Genomic DNA, 20176 nt, shown 5'->3' on the forward strand with positions numbered 1-20176 from the left:
AAGTATTTCTATTTCACACTAAAGCAGTGAAAGTTTGCTTACCAAAGAATGCACAGCAGGAGAGCAAGCTTTGGGGAATCTAGGAGCCTGCGCCTCATTAACTTGCTTCTCTTCTCTGACTTTCCCTCCTCACACATTTTTCTCACCAGAACCACCTCTCCCTGGTTGTTGTATAGAACCCCGGCCCCCACCCCCCACCCGAGTGCTGTTCACAGTGACACTGCTCATGGCCTCCGGTTAATTCTGAGTGGAAAGTGCCTGTGGCTTTTTATTATTGAGAACAAAGCTGAGGGCTAGGTAGATGACTTGGTGGGTCAAGCCTTTGCATTGGAAGTGTGGGAAGCTGAGTTTGGATCCCCAGAACGCACATAAAGACGGATGTGGTAGCAAATGTCCGTGATCTCAGCACTGTTCCTATGGAGAAACAGGAGGCAGAGGCAGGGGAATCTTGGGAGAGCTTAGAGCAGGGAGCCTGGTGCTCACAGCAACAATGAACAAAGAGACTGTCTCAAACAAAGCAGAAGGTGAGGGACCGACCTGAGAGTGTCTCTGACCTCCACCATGCCCACACCCACAAACGCACTCCAAGGTTAAAAAAAAAATCCAGATTGGCACTGACAAGATTCCTTTTCCTTTTCAAAGAACTACTGTTTAACTAAAAACCCAGCTCTCTTGATATCCCTGAGTCATATGTTAGGACAACTCACGTCAGGCACCAATGGCCTTGGAAGATGTAAATGCTCAGTTTAGATCCTCTCATGAATCCTGTCTGAGCCAAGGCCTCTCTTCATTCCCAAGAGCCAAAAACAAAACCCACACAGGTCTCTGAGTACTTGAGACAGCTAGCAAAGTGCCTATCGCATAGTATTACTAGCACACATCAGGTCTCTTTATCTACACAGGGCCTCCTCTATCTCTGTTGAGGGGATATGGCCACTAGGCATGTTGTGCAGGCCTATAACCCCAGCACCTGGGAGACAGAAGAAGGAGGGTTGGAATTGAAGGCTGGCTTGGACTGCATGAAATCCTACATAAGACTGGTGTACCGGATATCCGTTTTCTTGCTGTAAAGTTTTAAAGCAGAGACAGTGTGTGATTCTCTATAGCATAGCTCACAAGGAAGCTGGTTTCCTCAACAGAATGCCCTGACTTAAAAGGGTTAATGAAAAAAGGAGGCCACTGACTTAGCAGGAAAAGGGGGCAGCAACATCGAACATAGAGTATTTTAATTAGCTTTTCCCCAACCCCATTTCTGAGGGCCTGGTAATATTCTGGGAAGTTCAAAAAGTGAAACATCTTATCCTTCTATCCTTGAGATGCCTCTGGAATAAAAATAAGGTCATTGTTATTGGAAGGAAATAGTATCTTGCATGATCCGAATGCTGCTTCTTGTCCTGATGTACTTAAAATCAAGGCTGACATATTAAAAGTCCTGAGGTCTTTATCCTGGACATTAGCCCTTGGCCCAGATATGCTAACAAAACTCTGTGATCAAAGGTCACTCCTACATTCACAAAATTGCAGTCCTCAAGACTACAGAAACAATCATTTTCATGTGATGTCAAGTTAAAAGTTGCCATCTGTTGCCATAGAAATGTGATTTCTCTTGCAGTGCTGGCCTTTCCTGGTAGATGGAGTTAGTACCCTAATCAATAAGAAAGCAATACTTCATTTTCTGCATCCTTCTTGGGGTGCAGGATTCTAAGCCAAAGCACAAACAGCCATATTTGATGAGCCCAAGATGTCCATGTCTACAACTTCCCTCTGAAGTACTGATGTCTTCACTGTGCTTTGCTGAAGGATCTGCCAGATGCTAAGTGGAGAAACTAAATACTCACAGGCATACTGTATTGTGTGGCTCCTATCAGCATCTGTGAATATGTTTCTCTACTTTTTGTCTGCTTCCTCTAGGGAGTGAGTACTTCATGTGTCTATATGGCTTCCTGACCAAGTATCAGCTTGAGCTGAGAATTCTCTATACACCACATGGTGACATAGCATAGGAGCATGAATGGATGGACTTCTGTAGTTCTCTGTCTCAAGTTGATATCAAGTAGAATTCTACTACTAGACATCTTGATAATTTTTAATCTCATTACAACTAGTGTTGAAATCTGCCTAGCTTTTGATTTTGCTTACCTGGGCATCTTCTGTTATCTCAAAGTCCTAGAATTATCTCTCCTCCCCAACAGAGGAACAGCTTGCTTTGTGCCCAATAGAGTAATAAATAAATGCCATCACTGTTTCTTTCATCTTCTCATATATGAAGTCTGTCTGTCTGTCTACCTATCTGTTAGTCATCTCTCTCCACTCCCAGCAAAATTCCTTAAAAACATGGAGACCCAAGCAGGCTTTCTTCTTCTACATGCTTATCCTTGACAGCAGTGAAGCCTCCTCTACTTTACCTTCGAAGTCCTCTTCCTGAGAAAAGCAAGTGAGAGGAGATACGAATGAGGAACGCATACTGAACCATCGTATACATGCCTGGTGACATCACAGACATCCCACTGGAGCACTAGGTCTACAGACACTATTGCTTGGAGGAAGGGAGAAGGGAACCCAAGGCAGAGCTGAGAGTCTGTGTTCACCAAACTCACTTCTATCTGCATGTCCTAGAACCAAACACATTCCCAAAACTCCCTGGCACTAAGGTTAACTCTAGGCAATGGCTTGGAAGACCTACCTATCCTTCGCCTGCACAACCTCCTACAATCTTTCACTAAGAGGTGGACGGAACAGTGCTGGCACCCCGAAGTTAGCTAACCTACATTATAAACAAATTCTGAGCCCCAAAAGGCTATCTAACTCTCCAGCTCACTTGTTTCCAAACCCTATTACGCTTGGATAGGAAAAACAAATAATCTTTTACCATATCAACTGCTGAGATGTAAAGATTTTTGTTAAAGCAACTAACATTGCCTACTCTGACTAAAACAGGAAGCCTGATGCATTCTAAATACTGTTCCTTCAATACACTTAGTTCACCTGCAGGAGCCAGGGTTCCCAACTAGTCCTAACTAATTCAAATTAGAATTCTGAAGCATAAGACACAGACAGTGTTCATTAGTTCTCTGGGTTCAAGGGCTGGAAAACATTTTAAATAGAATAAATGTGAAATTTGTGACAAAATAAAATACAAAACTTCTTCCTACACTTCTACCAACATTCCATTCCTATGAGAAAAGGAACAAAGTAAAAAAAACCTAATATATCATCTTTGAAATCCTAAACCCACACTGTGATTTCAGAGCAGGGGAGGGGGAACCAGGGAAGGGGAAGGGTGGGGAGGGGCAGTCACAGGAAGGGAAGGGGAAGGAAGGGATAGTCACAGCAAGGGAAGGGGAGGGAAGGGATAGTCACAGCAAGGGAAGGGGAGGGGTGGGGAGGGACAGTCACAGCAAGGGAAGGGAAGGGGAGGGGAGGGACAGCCACAGGAAGGGAAGGGAAGGGGAGGGAAGGGATAGTCACAGGAAGGGAAGGGGAGGGGAGGGGAGGGACAGTCACAGCAAGGGAAGGGAAGGGGAGGGAAGGGACAGTCACAGCAAGGGAAGGGAAGGGGAGGGGAGGGACAGTCACAGCAAGGGAAGGGAAGGGGAGGGGAGGGACAGTCACAGCAAGGGAAGGGAAGGGAAGGGATAGTCACAGCAAGGGAAGTGGAGGGAAGGGATAGTCACAGCAAGGGAAGGGGAGGGGTGGGGAGGGGCAGTCACAGCAAGGGAAGGGAAGGGGAGGGGAGGGACAGTCACAGCAAGGGAAGGGGAAGGGTGGGGAGGGACAGTCACAGCAAGGGAAGGGGAGGGGAGGGAAGGGACAGTCACAGCAAGGGAAGGGAAGGGGAGGGGAGGGACAGTCACAGCAAGGGAAGGGAAGGGGAAGGGTGGGGAGGGGCAGTCACAGCAAGGGAAGGGAAGGGGAGGGGAGGGACAGTCACAGCAAGGGAAGGGGAAGGGTGGGGAGGGACAGTCACAGCAAGGGAAGGGGAGGGGAGGGAAGGGACAGTCACAGCAAGGGAAGGGAAGGGGAGGGGAGGGACAGTCACAGCAAGGAAAGGGAAGGGGAAGGGTGGGGAGGGACAGTCACAGCAAGGGAAGGGAAGGGGAGGGGAGGGACAGTCACAGCAAGGGAAGGGGAAGGGTGGGGAGGGACAGTCACAGCAAGGGAAGGGGAGGGGAGGGAAGGGACAGTCACAGCAAGGGAAGGGAAGGGGAGGGGAGGGATAGTCACAGCAAGGGAAGGGAAGGGGAAGGGTGGGGAGGGACACTCACAGCAAGGGAAGGGAAGGGAAGGGGAGGGGAGGGACAGTCACAGCAAGGGAAGGGGAGGGGAGGGAAGGGACAGTCACAGCAAGGGAAGGGAAGGGGAGGGGAGGGATAGTCACAGCAAGGGAAGGGAAGGAAGGGGAGGGGAGGGACAGTCACAGCAAGGGAAGGGAAGGGGAAGGGTGGGGAGGGACAGTCACAGCAAGGGAAGGGGAGGGGAGGGATAGTCACAGCAAGGGAAGGGGAGGGGTGGGGAGGGACAGTCACAGCAAGGGAAGGGAAGGGGAGGGGAGGGGAGGGGAGGGGAGGGGAGGGGAGGGGAGGGGCAGTCACAGCAAGGGAAAGGGAGGGGAGGGAAGGGGAGGGGGGAGGGACAGCCACAGGAAGGGAAGGGGAGGGACAGAAGGGGAGGGACACTCACAGCACACATCCTCTTTCCAAGCTTCACTCATCATTTATACGAGATTACCCTACTACAATGCTACTTTCCATTTTGAAAACACGTAGTGTGCAGACTTGCCTAGTTCAATGGGAAAGGTTTCCAAGAAAATTAAATGTCAGGGCTGCTTGGCTTATTGGTTTTGTTCTCTATAAATTCTCTTTTTAAATTCAGCTTTGAATAATAACATTCCTTAGTGTCACTGTGACAAATTAGCTTCAATGTCAATGGGGTGTGAGAACTGAGAAAAGGAGCGAAGCCTAGTTTTGGCTCGCGTGCCAGCGGTCAGAGGCAGAATTAAGCCTAATGACAGCTCATCATGGCTCTGGGGAAGAAATAGCATATGAGGGATCATGTGTGTGTATATGCGCACACAAAAGCTACTGACTGATCCTGTCTTTTCTCTTAAAAAGCTCGTGTGTGTGTGTTGCATGTGCATGTGTGTGCACACACAGATCTGTACGCAAGTTACATGTGCAAGTCACACATGTAAGTGTGGGCATGTGCATGTCACAGTGCATGTGTGGAGGCCAGAGGCCAAGCTTGAATCACAGAGGCAGGGTTACCTGGTGTGTGCCTATGTAGGCCTGGCTAGGGCCTGTAAACATTCCAGAATTCTCCCCCCCCTCTCCTACAGATACATGTTACTGTATCTGGCTTTGTATGGGTTTGGGGGTTGAAATGAGTCCTCAAGGCTTGTGAGGCAAGAGCTTTACCCACCAAAACATCTCTCTGGCTCTCATGTCCCTCTTCTGACAACTGGGGTTCAGATACACGGAAAGCCTATAGGAAAGTAGAGGGGCAGTCTCTTGAAAGTGGGTGGAGATTTGGAAATCAGCCTTGTGGCTCTCCAATCACAATCAAGACCATGCCTTATGCTAATGAGCCAGGGACAGCCGTTACTGGAGTCCAAATGGTAACACTGTTGTGTTATGTAGCTTCTTAGCTGAGATTTCTAAGCACTGGTATTGGCAGGAATAGTAGTGGTAAAGACTGAGTTTAGATATATACAAGGAATTTAGTCAAAAAGCCTTTAATCTTAACTACTTCTTTACATATATTAAAATGCAACAAAATTATGCAGATGGGAGCCATATTCTAGACTCTCAAGACAGAAAACCTTAGTCAAGTCTATATATGAAGGGCACAAACCGGTGGACTCAAAATTCTTCCCTAGTAAACTAAGAGAATGTTGCACCCAGGAAGAGTTGAAATCCGACATGAGCCCTTCCTGTTACAGTGTGAAAAGACAGGGTTAGGAAGTGACTCACTGTACCTCTGACTCTGCTATGAATGGATGAGGTAGTATACACTTCACATACATATTCATACACACAGGGAGCGGGGTGGGGGGGGAGGATGGTATACATTAATTCGCATGTCAAACCCTCAAGCGTCTGGAAGCAATATGATGATATTTAAAGCATCAGACCCTTAATGTATGCACCATCTAGCAAAATTTAAGACTCGAAACCTAGGATTAGAAAGGCTCGTGCCAACGTTTTATCAGGAGGGAAATTTGGATTGGAAAGACTTCCTTCCTTCCCTGAGTTTCCCAGGGATAAAGGCACAAATCAGTAGAGGGACACATTTTCCTGACATCTGTCACATTATGCTCTCAACTGACATTTCTGTTCCTACTCACAAATAAGATGGGCCATGTTTTAAACTGGGTTTCAATTTCTAAGCCTTTTGAAGGCATCAAAACCAATGCTAGACCAGTAGCGGATACTACACCTTTTATGATAGTTTCCTATTACATAGCTCTCAGGCACGGTTTACAGCTGGAACAGCTGGAACATATGACCAAGTGGGTTTATACTAGAGACAGAAGTGAACATATTGGTTCAAATTGTTTGGGGGAGTTCATCAATCCTGCCCATCAATACTCTGGGAGTAAAATTCAAAAGTGTGTCAATAAAGAGACCAGAAATAATAATTGATAATATGAAATCAGCCTTAACAGTGCCTGGCATGTGAGCAACAATGGCTCTTGAGTAAACAATACCAAACCAAACAACACAAGTTGTTCTCTGCTCCATCATCCAGCCTGGAAGGAGGTCGGCTCTGATTTACTGACTACATCCTCTGCCTTATTAGAAGTTTCAGGTCTCCATTGAGAAGCTTGAAGGATACTCAGTGTGAGAGAGTTAAACATGACTATTGGAGCTAGGCAGAAGCAGAGGTAGAGTAGGGGGAAGTGGAAATGGATAAGCTGCAAACACCAACGTGTCCATCTGACAGGGAAACCACTCATCAGTGAGTTTGCAGCTTGGACCCAATCAAGAAGCTACTTTCCCCAACAAAAGTGGCTCAAACATTTCCAATGCGGGCTATAGGCAGAGTGGAGGAGGCCTTGTGTTAAAAGGAGAGACAGGTCAGAAAAACACACACAGAACCAATGAGGTGTCAAGTTGATTATATATATACATACATACATATATATATAAATATAAATATACACATGTGTGTGTGTGTGTGTGTGTATGTGTGTGTAGAAAGCTAAGTTTCTACCCTTAAATTTCTTTGCAAGTATCCCAAAGAGTTCTTGACCCAGCCCAGAAACACAGGTTGAAGCTGTAGACTTTCCGTTAGAAGGCAGGTCTATTCTAGAAAGCAGCACTGAGAGCTCTAACTGGAAGAGAAATAAGCAAAAAAAGTTTTTTAAAAAGGTCTCAGCCCTACATGAAAAGATTTCTAATGTAGATTTACATTAAATTAGCATAAAATGTTTAAGTTATAGATGGGTTCATACATTACTTATGCTTCTGTTTTAATCACTTTTAAAAAATTGATTCTGATCACATCTGATGCAATAGCTTTTACTGTAACTGAATGTCTAATCCAACTAAAAATTTGGCTCAATTCAATAATTTAGACAAAAGGTTGATTAGAAAATGTTCAGACCACTATAACAAGAACTCAGTGGTCTAGATCTATCAATTTATTAAGGGATTCTATGGGGAAAACAGACTCACTGATACAGGATAAGGTGAATCCAGTTGCACAGTCCTTGGAAAGCTGGGGACCAATCACATGACGCTTCATGACACCTGATCTGGTTTTCACCACCCAAGAGAGCTCAACCCCCTTCCTCCTCCCTTGTAAGCAGTCACATAGGCAGATAAAAAGCACCACCTCTATCAGGCCAGATAGCTCAAGGTCATGGGCGGAGCGAACTCCCACAACAGACCTCTCTTCCTACAGCTGCATCCCAGTCACCCCAGTCCTTGGTGGGGCATGGGGAGCAGACCCTGAGACAAGCCTTTATTATATACTGCCAGACATCCAGTGCTCCACAGAAATGGCCCTTGTTTCCTGCAGCCATAAGTCCTCGTGGTCTCTGGTGGTGAAATACAAGTCTTGCCACTTCTTTCATATCCAGCCATGCCGCCATCTCCCCCGAGGGCTCATCCCTTCCTCAGCCTCGGCTGCAGACCCCAGAGTCTGTGCCACACACTAGGTCACCCCTGCCCAGTGGTCTACCCCCACATCTGTGCAGCTGCTCACCCAGCACCCCTGTTGCATGCTAACTGTTGCCATGCACTGGCTGGAGCAGGCTCTGGGGCCAGCCCCAGACCCATGAGTACGCATGGTAGAGTCTCATACCTGCAAGCTTTCCTTGCATTCCTGTCTCCAACACCAAAACTCAGAGACTTCTAGAGATGGTCCATGTCCTCTTATTTCTCCTCCCATCTCTACTCTGGGCAGAACAGAGGGAGGCTATTCTTTCATTTTTCTTACAGTCTTATTTTATTAATAAGAACATATAAGATTCATGCTACATCTGGCGCCCAACGTTGTGTGGTACGAATTCACAAAAAAGTGCCTTTTGTGGTGGTGCACGCCAGTAGGATTTGCTGAAGGAGGCAGAGGCAGGAGGATCCCAAGTTTGAGGCCAGCCTAGGAGGCTTGGGAGAAGCTTTGGCCTGGACTGAACCACAAACAGTGGTGGGACCATGAGGCAGTGGCTGCTACTCTGAGTTGCTGGCTTCTTCTCATCGTGTTGGTGACTGCAATGATACTGCTACCTGGGACAAACGGTTTACTGCTGCTGGTTCAGAGAAGAATTGCCAGGACCATCGTGTTACAAGAAAGCATCAGCAAGGTCAGTTTGGAAAAGTTTGGCAAGACAAACGGTGGGGAGAAATTGCTGTGAAGATTTTCTATTCTAGGGAAGAATGTTCATGGTTCTGAGAGACAGACATTTATCAGACTGTGATTACTCCAAACCACAGAGGAGGCACAAAAAAAAAAAAAAAAAAAAAGTCTGCAGGGAACCATGACCACGCCTAACAGTGACTTTGAAATCTTCAAAAAGATGACAGGATCCTGCAATGACAATCCACATGGACTATGGTAAAGCCATTAAGCTGGTTAACACCAAGGAAAGATTGACTTTGGACTACAAACTGTTTAGGACAATTTCAAGATGGCTAGCTGAGATAATCCAGTCTGACAGACTACTCGAGCAAGGACTTGTAACAAGCCCTGAACTTTTCCAAGCCCTGACTGGACAAATGATACAGGACTTGACAAGTAACTCAAAAATTTTCTTTTCAAGATTCCCTAAAGATATCTTCACCCCTAGAAAGCAGAAAGAAAAAGAGAATATAGGTATGAGATAGATCATCGAATCTACTCTGAGAAAAAAGATAAAGAAATAATAGGATAAATAGGTAGATCACTGAATCTACACTGAAGAAAAAGGAGAAGATATAAAAATGATAAAAGGTAGACTACTGAATGTATTATGGAAAGAAAAAAGAGAATATGGATATGATAAGATAAAAAGGGAGATTATGGAATCTACTTTTAAAAAGGAACTACTTGTTTTAAATAAGATAAGTAATGAAAATTTTTTGGTCTGAGTTTATCAGATGTTACTGGACTGGACATTGTTAATATATAATAGAGTTTTTATCTGAATCTGTCAAGTGTTAATGGACTAGACATGGTTAATGTAATTTTTGACTGTATATATTGTATATAGTTATTAGATAGTTTTTCTTGTATTAGTTACAAGCTTTTTTAAATTTTAGACAAAAAGAGAGGAAATGTGGTGGTATTGTGTTCCCCAAAATATTGTGTACCTTAATAAACTTATCTGGGGTCAGAGAACAGAAAAGCCACAAGATACTTAGGCTAGAAAATGTTAGCACACGCCTTTAATCCTAGCATTCCAGAGACAGAAATCCCTCTGGATCTCTGTGAGTTCAAGGCCACATTGGAAACAGCCAGGCATGGTGACTCACGCCTTTAATCCCAGAAAGCAGCCTTTAATCCCAGGGAGTGGTGGTAGAAAGCATAAAGGTTTATAAGGCGTGAGGACCAGAAACTAGCAGCATTTGTCTGGTTAAGCATTTGGCTGGTTAAGCTTTCAGGCTTTGGAGCAGCAATTCAGCTGAGAGCCATTGGGATGAGGACACAGAAGCTTCTAGTCTGAGGAAACAGGACCAGCTGAGGAATTGGCAAGGTGAGATAGATGTGGCTTGTTCTGTCTCTCTGATCTACCAGCATTGACCTCAATAACTGGCCTCGGGTTTGATTTTATTAATAAGAACATTATTGTTTTTGCTGACTAATCTTTTTCTAGTGAATCTGTTGAGCTGACTCCTCCTTATCTAAGGAGCAGATAAAGGGACAGAGCCAGGTTTTCAATGTCACTATCTTGTCAGTTTCCATTGCTAGAGCAATAACTAAATTAAGTCATGGATGTTGATATACAACAGCTCTTCCTATGACTTTGGAGGGTCCACTGAAGGGACAGAGGGACATATACCTTAGCTGAGCCCCGTGTTCCTGGGATGAGAGAAGAGTGAATCTTACTGGACGTGAGACCTCTCCAGCACACGACAGCCAACTGAACACACAATGCTGTGTGCTTAAAGCCACAAGGCCATGAGCACATAATCACGTCATGAACCTTCAGACTAAGACATATAAAACCTGATTGCAATAACCGGGTGCCAGTTGCTAATGTTCCCCGGACTTCCTAGTACCTGTCTCATGTTTTGCTGAGATGTGCCATGTGACAGAGCCTCACTGGAATCTCAGGCCATTCTCTCTAAAGGGGATCCCCACCAGGTCTTCTGAGCGAACCTTTTCATGTTTATACTTAGAGGGGCTCTCTGGGGAGAACTCAAACCAGCATTTTCTTCGATGCAAGCAGAAATCTCATCTTTTATACACCCCCTGGGGTCATGAGTACTAAAGGGAAAAGTTAACCTTCCCTCAGTGCCGTGCGGCTAATGGATCGACCACTGAGAAGGACAGGCTCTGGGGCCGCTGAACCAGAATGAAATCCGATATGCAGAGACAACTGGGCCTTGAAAGATTTGTCAGATAATAGCAGCAGGATGGTGGATCAAGCCAGGTGAGGCGGGGGTGGGGTGGGGGGTGAGGGGTGAGGGGTGGGGTGTGGGGGTGTGGCAGGGTGGCGGGGTGCCCCAGATAGGGCAAGAGCTATCTGGTGGACTGTTGGGTGGGGGCAGATTTGAGACTGAGTCACAAAGTCTACTACCAAAGACCATTTATCTGTGGCTTAAAATTCTGCTCTGGCCAAAGAGGTATTCTAGGATATGTACCTTCTGTTTCAATGCCAGTCTTGTTCCAATCTTCAGGCTCCAACACATAAATGGTGAAGTTTAATTCTAATTAGTTGAATCACTGCGGGACTATGTGGCAACATTTCCTCAAACTAGACTCGGCATAACTTTAAGCTGGATAGTCAGTTAGTCTTGATTCCATCTACCAAAGTCCAAGGTTTTTATGGCAATGATAAATAGTCTTCTATCCTCTGTTGGACTGAAATCTGTGTTCTGGATTTAATCTGATGAATTTAATATTCTTAGAATATAATCACTTTCTTCTATTTTTTAAAAATATCAGTTCCATTTAAATGTGCTTAAAATTGCTTCCCCTCTCCCACCCCCAATTAAAGTCCTTCCCCCATCTTTCCCATTATTCCTTTTATGGTACCTGTGTCCTACTGTCCCCTCTAAAAGGAGGGGAGAGGGAGGGTAATACAGAGGGAGAGGAAGAAAGGATGGGCAACAACACTAAGGAGGTTGGAAAAGGCCATGAGTAAACACTGTGTTTTAGTCTTACTTAAAAATACACATATACTATGTGACTCATATAATTTAAATGGAGTGACATCACATAGGGTGATGATGTTCCTTGCAAGAGCCATAGACACTAACAAAAATCCCAGTGCCAGGCATGGGGAATTGCCTCTACTTGCTGGTCAGGGGAACATAAGAGTCTCCCAAACGACATAAGCTATTGCCATTGCCCCCGCATGCCTCCATCATTTGAAGGTAAGACCCTATTGCTGAAGACACCACACAATTCACCTGGAAGAATCAAGCTAGGACTGACCTGCCGCCTCCTCCCCAAGAACACAGTGTCAAAACCTGCATTGCAGGCTCCAAAGGCGGAAAGCAATCAACAATCCTACACAGCTGTAAAGCTTATAACCCACAACATTGACCAGCCAGGCAGGAAGTCCCAGGGCTGCAAAAGTGCCATTTTTATCTTAGGAAGTAACTAGTAGCTACTTAATTAGGAGAGAATTCATGCTTAGTAAACCTACCCAACTACTCATGGCTGGAGGGGTCACAGACCCCAGAGGAGAACCTAATTCTGCCATTTTCCTAAGCCAATTTATTTTCTAATTGCATTCTAAATATTTATAAGGATATTATAAGTGTGGCTCTTGCAAAGAATTTTTTTTTCATCAAAAAGGATTTTTTTTTCAGCAGTTGGAAACTGTTACAGAGATCTAGAACTGGCCAAAATGTAGAGGATAAATGACAGCTGGGTGCCCAGTCCTGATTTATATAATGCACCTCCTATACCTAAGGCTCAGGAACTTCTCAGATGGGGAGGTGGGAAGACTGTAAGGACCAGAAGACCACGATGCCTGCTGCTAGAGTCTTCTAGACACAACAGGGATGCTGCACTCATGAGATCTTAACAATGGCTGGCTAAACAAAACTGGCCATGTCAACATGGATAAGGGGAATTTCATAAGGCCCCACCCCTGGATGAACACCAGGAGGCAGTAAATGGCTGCCAAGAAAGGGTTAATCAGTTTTCTCCAGGGACAAACTCTCTGATGACCTCAAGTGGTCAGCCCTAAACATGTGTACATACAAACAATAATAAATGGACTCAGGAGGGTGTGTATATACATATAACAACAATAACTTAAGAAGTAGGAAGTAATGAATTTGAGGGCAGACAGGAAAAGAGTGTAACACAAATCTTTAGAAGGTCTTATTAATAAAAACAAACCTGGGTGTTGGGGTGAATTCTGAAAGATCAGAGAAACAGAACAAGCCACAGCCACCTCACCTTGCCAATTCCTCAGCTTATTCTGTTTCCTCAGACTGGATGCCTCTCAGCTGAACTGCTGCTCAAAAGCCTGAAAGCTTAACCATTCTAGTTCCTGATTTTCACGCCTTATATACCTTTCTGCTTTCTGCCATCACTTCCTGGGATTAAAGGCATGAGTGACCATGCCTGGCTGTTTCCAGTGTGGCTTTGAACTCACAGAGATCCGGATGGATCTCTGCCTCCCGAGTGATAGGATTAAAGGTGTATGTGCCACCATTTTCTGGCCTCTATGTCTATCTAGTGGCTGTTCTGTCCTCTGACCCCAGATAAGTTTATTAGGATGCACAATATATTGGGGGACACAATATATCACCAAGAAGAGTGGATGGGGGAGATGAAGGGATGGAAATAATGTAAATATGGTACCTGTGAATATAATTCTCAAAAAAAATTGGTTGGTATGTAAAATGAATAGAAAAATCCCTTAATTAAAAAAAGAAAAACAAAAAACAAAGCAAAAAAGAGACTTGTGATATCTTCTTTCTTTGTAATGATACAGGGCAACCCCTGGGTCCAGAATACGGAAAAGCCAATGTCAGAGATGAAGAAGTGACCCTTAGCTTGGCGTGACTTCGGAAGCCACATGGGTTTTGCCACCATGAGGCATAAACTGAGGAAGGAAGCTGTCAACTGGAGAGGAAGTCAGTGCATACTTCCTGCTATAAAAAGAAGTGCAGAGCAGCTGCATGAGTGACAAGCCCCCCCCCCCCCCCCCCCACGCGACTGCTGGGACAGGTTCTTTCTTTCCCTATAATTGGGAGGGATAAAGAAGCCTGGGGTGATGGGCACAGAGAGATGCTGGATCCTGGCTGGGCTTTCTTACAACTTCCCCTACACTTGGCAGCACCAAGTTCCTACTGTTACCTGGCTTACTGTGCCAGGGAGACTGGTGATAACTATCAAGTACACCACTTATCTAATGTGGGTTTTCTTTATCTGGAGACTACTGAAAAATGACACTTATTCCCCATATAAAAAAGAAATCAGCCGGGCAGTGGTGGCGCACGCCTTTAATTCCAGCACTCGGGAGGCAGAGCCAGGTGGATCTCTGAGTTCGAGGCCAGCCTGGGCTACCAAGTGAGTTCTAGGAAAGGCACAAAGCTACACAGAGAAACCCTGTCTCGAAAAACAAAAAAAAAAAAACAAAAAAAAAAAACAAAAAAAAAAACAAAAACAAAAAAACAAAAAGAAATCAAGTGCTTTTGGATGTGTAATTTTTGAATCAAATCACCATACACTATCCTGAATCCCTTATAAAATGTTCATAACATCATTGCAATGAAATCGCTTCAGAAATTTCATGTCAGGACTCGGCTTCATAAGCCAGGTGGCCCCTATCATGGCATTGTTGTCTAATTCTACCAGATGTTTTGTGGACAGCCACTTGTATGAGTCCTGTATTTCTCCAACAACACTTGTAGTGGCTATCTGAATACTAGCTTTAAAACCATCAATGTCCAATAATTTCTCTAAGGAGAAGCAGGCAAGGGTGTTGCTTAAAGATCAGGACTCTGGAGGAAGACTGTCCAGGGTCCATTCTTGGTCCTGCCAATTGTAAGCTACATGCCCCTGGGAAACTAATGCTGTAAAAGGGGCTGATGCTGATGGTGACTTTTTCTAAAGGAATCATTGTAAGGGTGATTTGAGAGAACTCAGAGCAGTGTCATGCTGTAGAATAATTCTCTTGTACACTGTAAAGATTTGTCACTCAAATTGGTTTAATAAAATGCTGATTGGCCAGTAGCTAGGCAGGAAGTATAGTCAGGGTAATCAAACTAAGGATGCTGGGAAGGAGAAGAATGGAGTGAGGAGTCACCAGCAGACACAGAGGGAGCTGGAGATGAACATGCCATGCTAATAAAGGTACCACCATGTGGCAGAGCGTAAATAAGGAATATGGGTTAATTTAAAATGTAAGAGCTAGTTAGTAATAAGCCTGAGCTATTGGCTGAGCATTTACAATTAATGTAAGCCTCAGAGTGGTTATTTGGGACTAGGCGGTCGGTTAGAGGAATGTCTGTTTACAGTGTCGGCATCTGGAAAATGCTGAAAAGGTGTTAACTATCATCAGCACCACCACTTCCATCAAAGCCTGTATCAATATACATCATGAGAACTTTGCACACCAAAGGCAGTAAATGAGACTCACAAATCGGAGAATGAGGAAACTTAAGTTCTCAAGTAGAAAATTATGAGACTACAGCCTTTTGTATCTGTTTAATTCTAAGTGTGGAATTGCCACAAATGAGATGATTAGTTATATGTGGCTCATTCAAGAGTCACTTCAGAATTTGTAACAAATGGAGTCACTCCATGGCTGTAACTAAACAGATGTCTGTTGAATTTTCAGGCGATTTCTCTCAAGCCCCTATGCAGAGTTTCTCAAAGCTTTCTGCAATGAATAATTAACAAATCAGAAAACCTAGAAGAAATGCATCAATCCCTGCACACCTACAACCTACCAAGACTGAAAAGAAGGAACAGAGAATCTAAACAGATGAACAGTGAGTAGTGAGATTGAAGCAATAATTAAAAAGTCTTCCATCAAAATGGAATACAAGATCTGAGAGATGCATAACTGAATTCTAGGAAACACTTCAAAAAGAGATTTTTTTTTCTCAATTTTTAAAAAAACATTCTTCATAGGCTACTATTCTGTTGTTGTGATAAAACACCATGACCAAAGAAGCAGTTTGTCTTGGCTTATAGTTCCACAATGGCAGGGAGGCAGGGTAGCAGGCAGTCAGAGCAGGAAGCTGAGAGATCACATTTTCCAACCATCAACATAAAACAGAGGGGAGGGGAAGGGAGGAGTGGAGAGGGGAAGGGAGGGGAAGGGAGGGGAGGGGAGGGGAGGGGAAGAGAGGAGAGGGGAGGGGAGGGGAAGGGAAGGGGAAAGGGAGGGAGGGGAGGGGAAGGGAAGGGGAGAGCTGGAAGTTGGATGGGGCTCTAAGCTCTCAAAGCCCACCCCTCATGTACTCCCTCTGGCACAGCTTCACCACCTAAACCTTCCTGGACAATGCCATCAACTGGGGGCCAAGGGTTCAAATGTGGGAGCTTTTGGGGGACATTTCTCATTTAACCCATTGTATATTTCAAACAAAAATGAAAGAACTTTGCCAAACTGTTTTTGCAAGGCTGATGCTACCCTGATACTAAAACCAGTCTAGGTTGTAACAAAAAAATATAGACCATCCCCCTGATGAACCAATAAAACAACAAAGCGAAGCCAACAGCACGTGGGAAAAGGTTATACATCATGATCAAACAGGAGTTCTGGAGAGACAGTCTCACACGTGCAAATCATAAGCATACTACATCTCACCAAGAGACTGCAGAACAAAACATGAGCACAATAGACACAGAGTATTTGTTGAGATTCAACACACCTTCATGATAAAACCTCTAACAAATTAAGCATTGAAGGAACATACCTCATAATAATAAAGCTACATAATAAAAACCCACAGGCAATATCCTCCTGAAGGGAAAAGGCATTTCCTCCAAGATCTGGAATGAGACAAGGAAGGTACTCTCCATTCTCTACAGTCTGTGTTGGAAGTCTTAGCTCCAGCAATTAGCAAAGAAATAAAAGGTGCTCAGATTGGAACGAAGGATGTAAAATTATTCATGTTTATAAAGACATGATTTAAACATAGTGAAACTTAAATATTTCATTAAAAAGCTGTTAGGACCAACAAAATTCAGTAAGATTGAAGGATAGAAAATTAGTGTTAAAAAAGGCAGCATTTTTATTTACTAACAATAGACGTGATGAATAGAAAATCAAGAAAGCAATACAAGTCATAAAAGCTGCCAAAATAAGGTATTTAAGAATGAATTTAACTAAGGAATGAAAGATCTTTATTATGAAAATGATAAAACACTGATCAAAAAAACCATACAACAGAGACACATGCACACATACACATAAACACACACACAAAGACATACACACACACACAGATACATATACATACATCCAAAACCACACAAACACAATATAAACACATACAAACACAAACACATACATACACATGCACACACATAAAACTAGCCCATATTCAGGGACTAAAAAAATTAATAGTGTTAAAATGACTATGCCACAAAAAGTGAGCTATAAACTCAAGGCAACCTCCATCAGACTAGGATACCAGTGACTGTTTTCACAGAAATAGAAACTGTCATAAAACTTGTGGAATCACAAAAGACACAGAAGAACCAAAGAAATGCTGTGGGGAGGTTGCCTTCATTATTTTTGCCTCAAGGAAAACTGACACAGCCCCCCTGAAACCTTACCACCCCTGCCCTACAAGTTGGCCAACTGCTCCCTCTACCTACTTTGTGTGGGTAAACTGACATGGAGACGCCAATCGATGGCAGGTCTGTTACCACAATTACCACCTACCCGGAGGTGAGTTATCCAGTGCCAGAGAGGCATCGCCAGAACCAATGACCTCAGACTCATAAAGAAGCTAATGATTTTTAAAAAATCAAGTCATGAACAAGTTGAGGCACCTTGTCAATCACAGTTATTGCCTTTCCCGGCCTAATCTTTACCACTTGAACATTGCAAATGGGTGAGGGGCAATATGGGGTTCAATGCTTGATTGTGAAGGAGCCAGGTCAACCATGTCCCCCAAAATACATATAATGAATTGTCAAAATAATCCCACAACGCAGAAACGATACCGATATCTCTGACAGTCATAGGAATGTATGTAAACAGATATGATCTCTTACCATACCTTGAAACGACTGCTCTTCCATTTAAAAAAGTAGTATAGTGGAGCAAGAATTTGACCTTTTCAAAAGATCTCTGCATTGAAGAAGTCAAATGATGATTACAGTTTACATGATACCAATAGTTAAATGCTTGGGGGTGATGCTTTTGAATGCTGATAGTTCTAAATATCGGGTACACTTTAAACTTAATATATTGATGCTTTAAGATTTTGACAATGCAGTTTGCTAGGTTTGGTGTAACTGTTTTAAATTATCTGTAGTCCTTCTTCTCTGTACTCAGGGGTCAGTTAACTGACAGATGGCAAACCCTAGGTCTGTAGCAGGGCTCAACAGGGAGCATCTTAGAAAAGTGCAGGCCCTCCTTTTTTAAAACCAAGCACAACTGGAATGGCAGCCTCAAATATTTTGAGTGGCTTTGGCCATTTTTCCTTTTTCGTGTGGCATAGTCCTGTGCATGCACCACACAGGGCAGACATCAGTGCTTTCATAGTCACATAAACTGAGCTTTTAAATGCTTAATTTGGGGTAAAATAAAACCCTCCCAGGAAGCACACATTACTATTCTTTACAACCGGATGGAACGTAACACTGTCATCTCCTACCATAAAAATATAAAGAAAACACATAAAAGCAAGAATGTTGTGGTATAGGATGTAGCACTTTCTCCTTATCTCTCCACTATTTACATCAGAACAGTACTAAAATAATGAATGCATTGTTAATGAACCCAAGAAAATAAAGACATTAAGATCTGCTTCTGCCCTTGTTTCCAGTGCATCTGCACAGAGAGGGCCTGTTGCTACTCAACCAGCTAATCACCAGCTTTTGTTCACATCTCTATGTTTTTGCTCACTGGGGCTAATCTACATAGCCATCTGGTATTTGATAGATAATTGCCTTTTCCAAGTCCCAGGAGCTTAAATGACATGTCAGGAAACTGAACCAGACATGCTCTTCCCAGGTAGAAACAACTGGAGCCTGCGTGGAGGGGGAAAGGAGGGGGGATTTCAACTGCAACATAGACTCTGTCCCTTGTGAGAAGCCACAGTGGAGATTCTCACAATGCTCTCCAGCATAGCTTACTCTAGGACCAGTGTCCACCTTCCTTGGTAGCTTCATCTCCTCCCAGAGCAACCGAATTAGCATCTCCAGGAGCAAGGCTCAGAAACTGCGACCGTTCACAGCCCTGAGATGCCTCAGGAGCACAGAAACTGGGACCATTCACAGTCCTGAGATGCCTCAGGTGCACAGAAACTGGGGACGAAATAATGAACGACACAAGTCCCTTTCCTACAGAGAGAATATTTCAGGGCTTCATTTATGTTAGGGTTTTGTTTATAATAATTGCTTTTCTGAGTACAAAGGAAATACATGCTTATTGTAGAAAGCTTGGAAAACAGAGAAACACAGAATATAATTATCCAATTATAACATGGCTGGAACTGGGGTAAACTCATGGACGCTTCTTCCTGAAAGTGAGCCACATAGAAGAGTCACATAGAGGAGATAAGAGTGGGACATTGCCTTTTTGATTATTATTTGCAAATCTCCCCATGGCTCTGTGAGTGTGTGAGTGTGTGTGTGTGTGTGTGTGTGTGTGTGTGTGTGTGTGAATCTGACTGTGGAGGCCAGAGTACAACTTCAGGAGTCTTTCCTCAGGAACTGTCTACCTTATTTTGGACTGGCCTGAAAGAGAATAATGAGAGTAGAGAGGGAAGTCCATCTTTCAAAGTTTCCAAGTCCCCACATCCCAGGGAAGAAGCCTGTCAACCCCTCTACCCTCAGGAAGTCAAGGGATAAAATAGTTCCCCACCCCGCTGCAGTCTTCAAGACTGCAGCTGATTTTGTGTAAATCTGGTCTGCTAGTGCAGGAAGGTTCAGGGGTTGAGAGGAAGCCCTTGGAACCCTTGATTAAGTCTAGGACAGTCATCAGTGGCCTAGCTAGGACATCTCGTGAGGCATATGTGGGCACCAAAGCTATGAATGATACATGTTGGGCTGGGAACCCCTGTACCATCTTGGGGGAACCCACTGTTGCCTTCCACATTATCTTGACATGAGGCTGCTGTATCTGTTAACTTCCTCAGAAGGAGTGGACTAAAAGATGAGGAAAGCCAGGCAACATGCCAAAAACCCCTCTGAGAAAGAGGGTTTCCTGACCTTGGCTTTCTGAAGTTCAGTCCCTCATGAATATTCATGTCCAGCTCTTTTCCTTTGGCAGGATCTGGAGGCTCAAGACTGTGGCAGGTAGCAAAAAAGAACTGACAGGCAAGGGTCTGGAAAGCAGGAGAGAGACATTAAACCTCCATTCTTTAGCTGCAGACCTCAA

The 20176-nt window shown here is 44.1% G+C and overlaps 1 protein-coding gene across 1 annotated transcript in view; it reads right to left on the reverse strand.

The window, feature by feature from the left end:
- Tmem108 (transmembrane protein 108) overlaps window positions 1-7767 on the reverse strand; it is a 166693-nt gene extending 158926 nt beyond the window's left edge. Inside the window, exon 1 of the mRNA XM_059268483.1 lies at window positions 7677-7767. The gene's annotated coding sequence lies outside the window, so the exon portion shown is untranslated. The remainder of the gene's footprint in view (window positions 1-7676) is intronic.
- Between the last annotated feature and the right edge of the window lie 12409 nt (window positions 7768-20176).

This window comes from Peromyscus eremicus, chromosome 7 (assembly GCF_949786415.1).
Source record: "Peromyscus eremicus chromosome 7, PerEre_H2_v1, whole genome shotgun sequence".
Classification (NCBI taxonomy): domain Eukaryota; kingdom Metazoa; phylum Chordata; class Mammalia; order Rodentia; family Cricetidae; genus Peromyscus; species Peromyscus eremicus.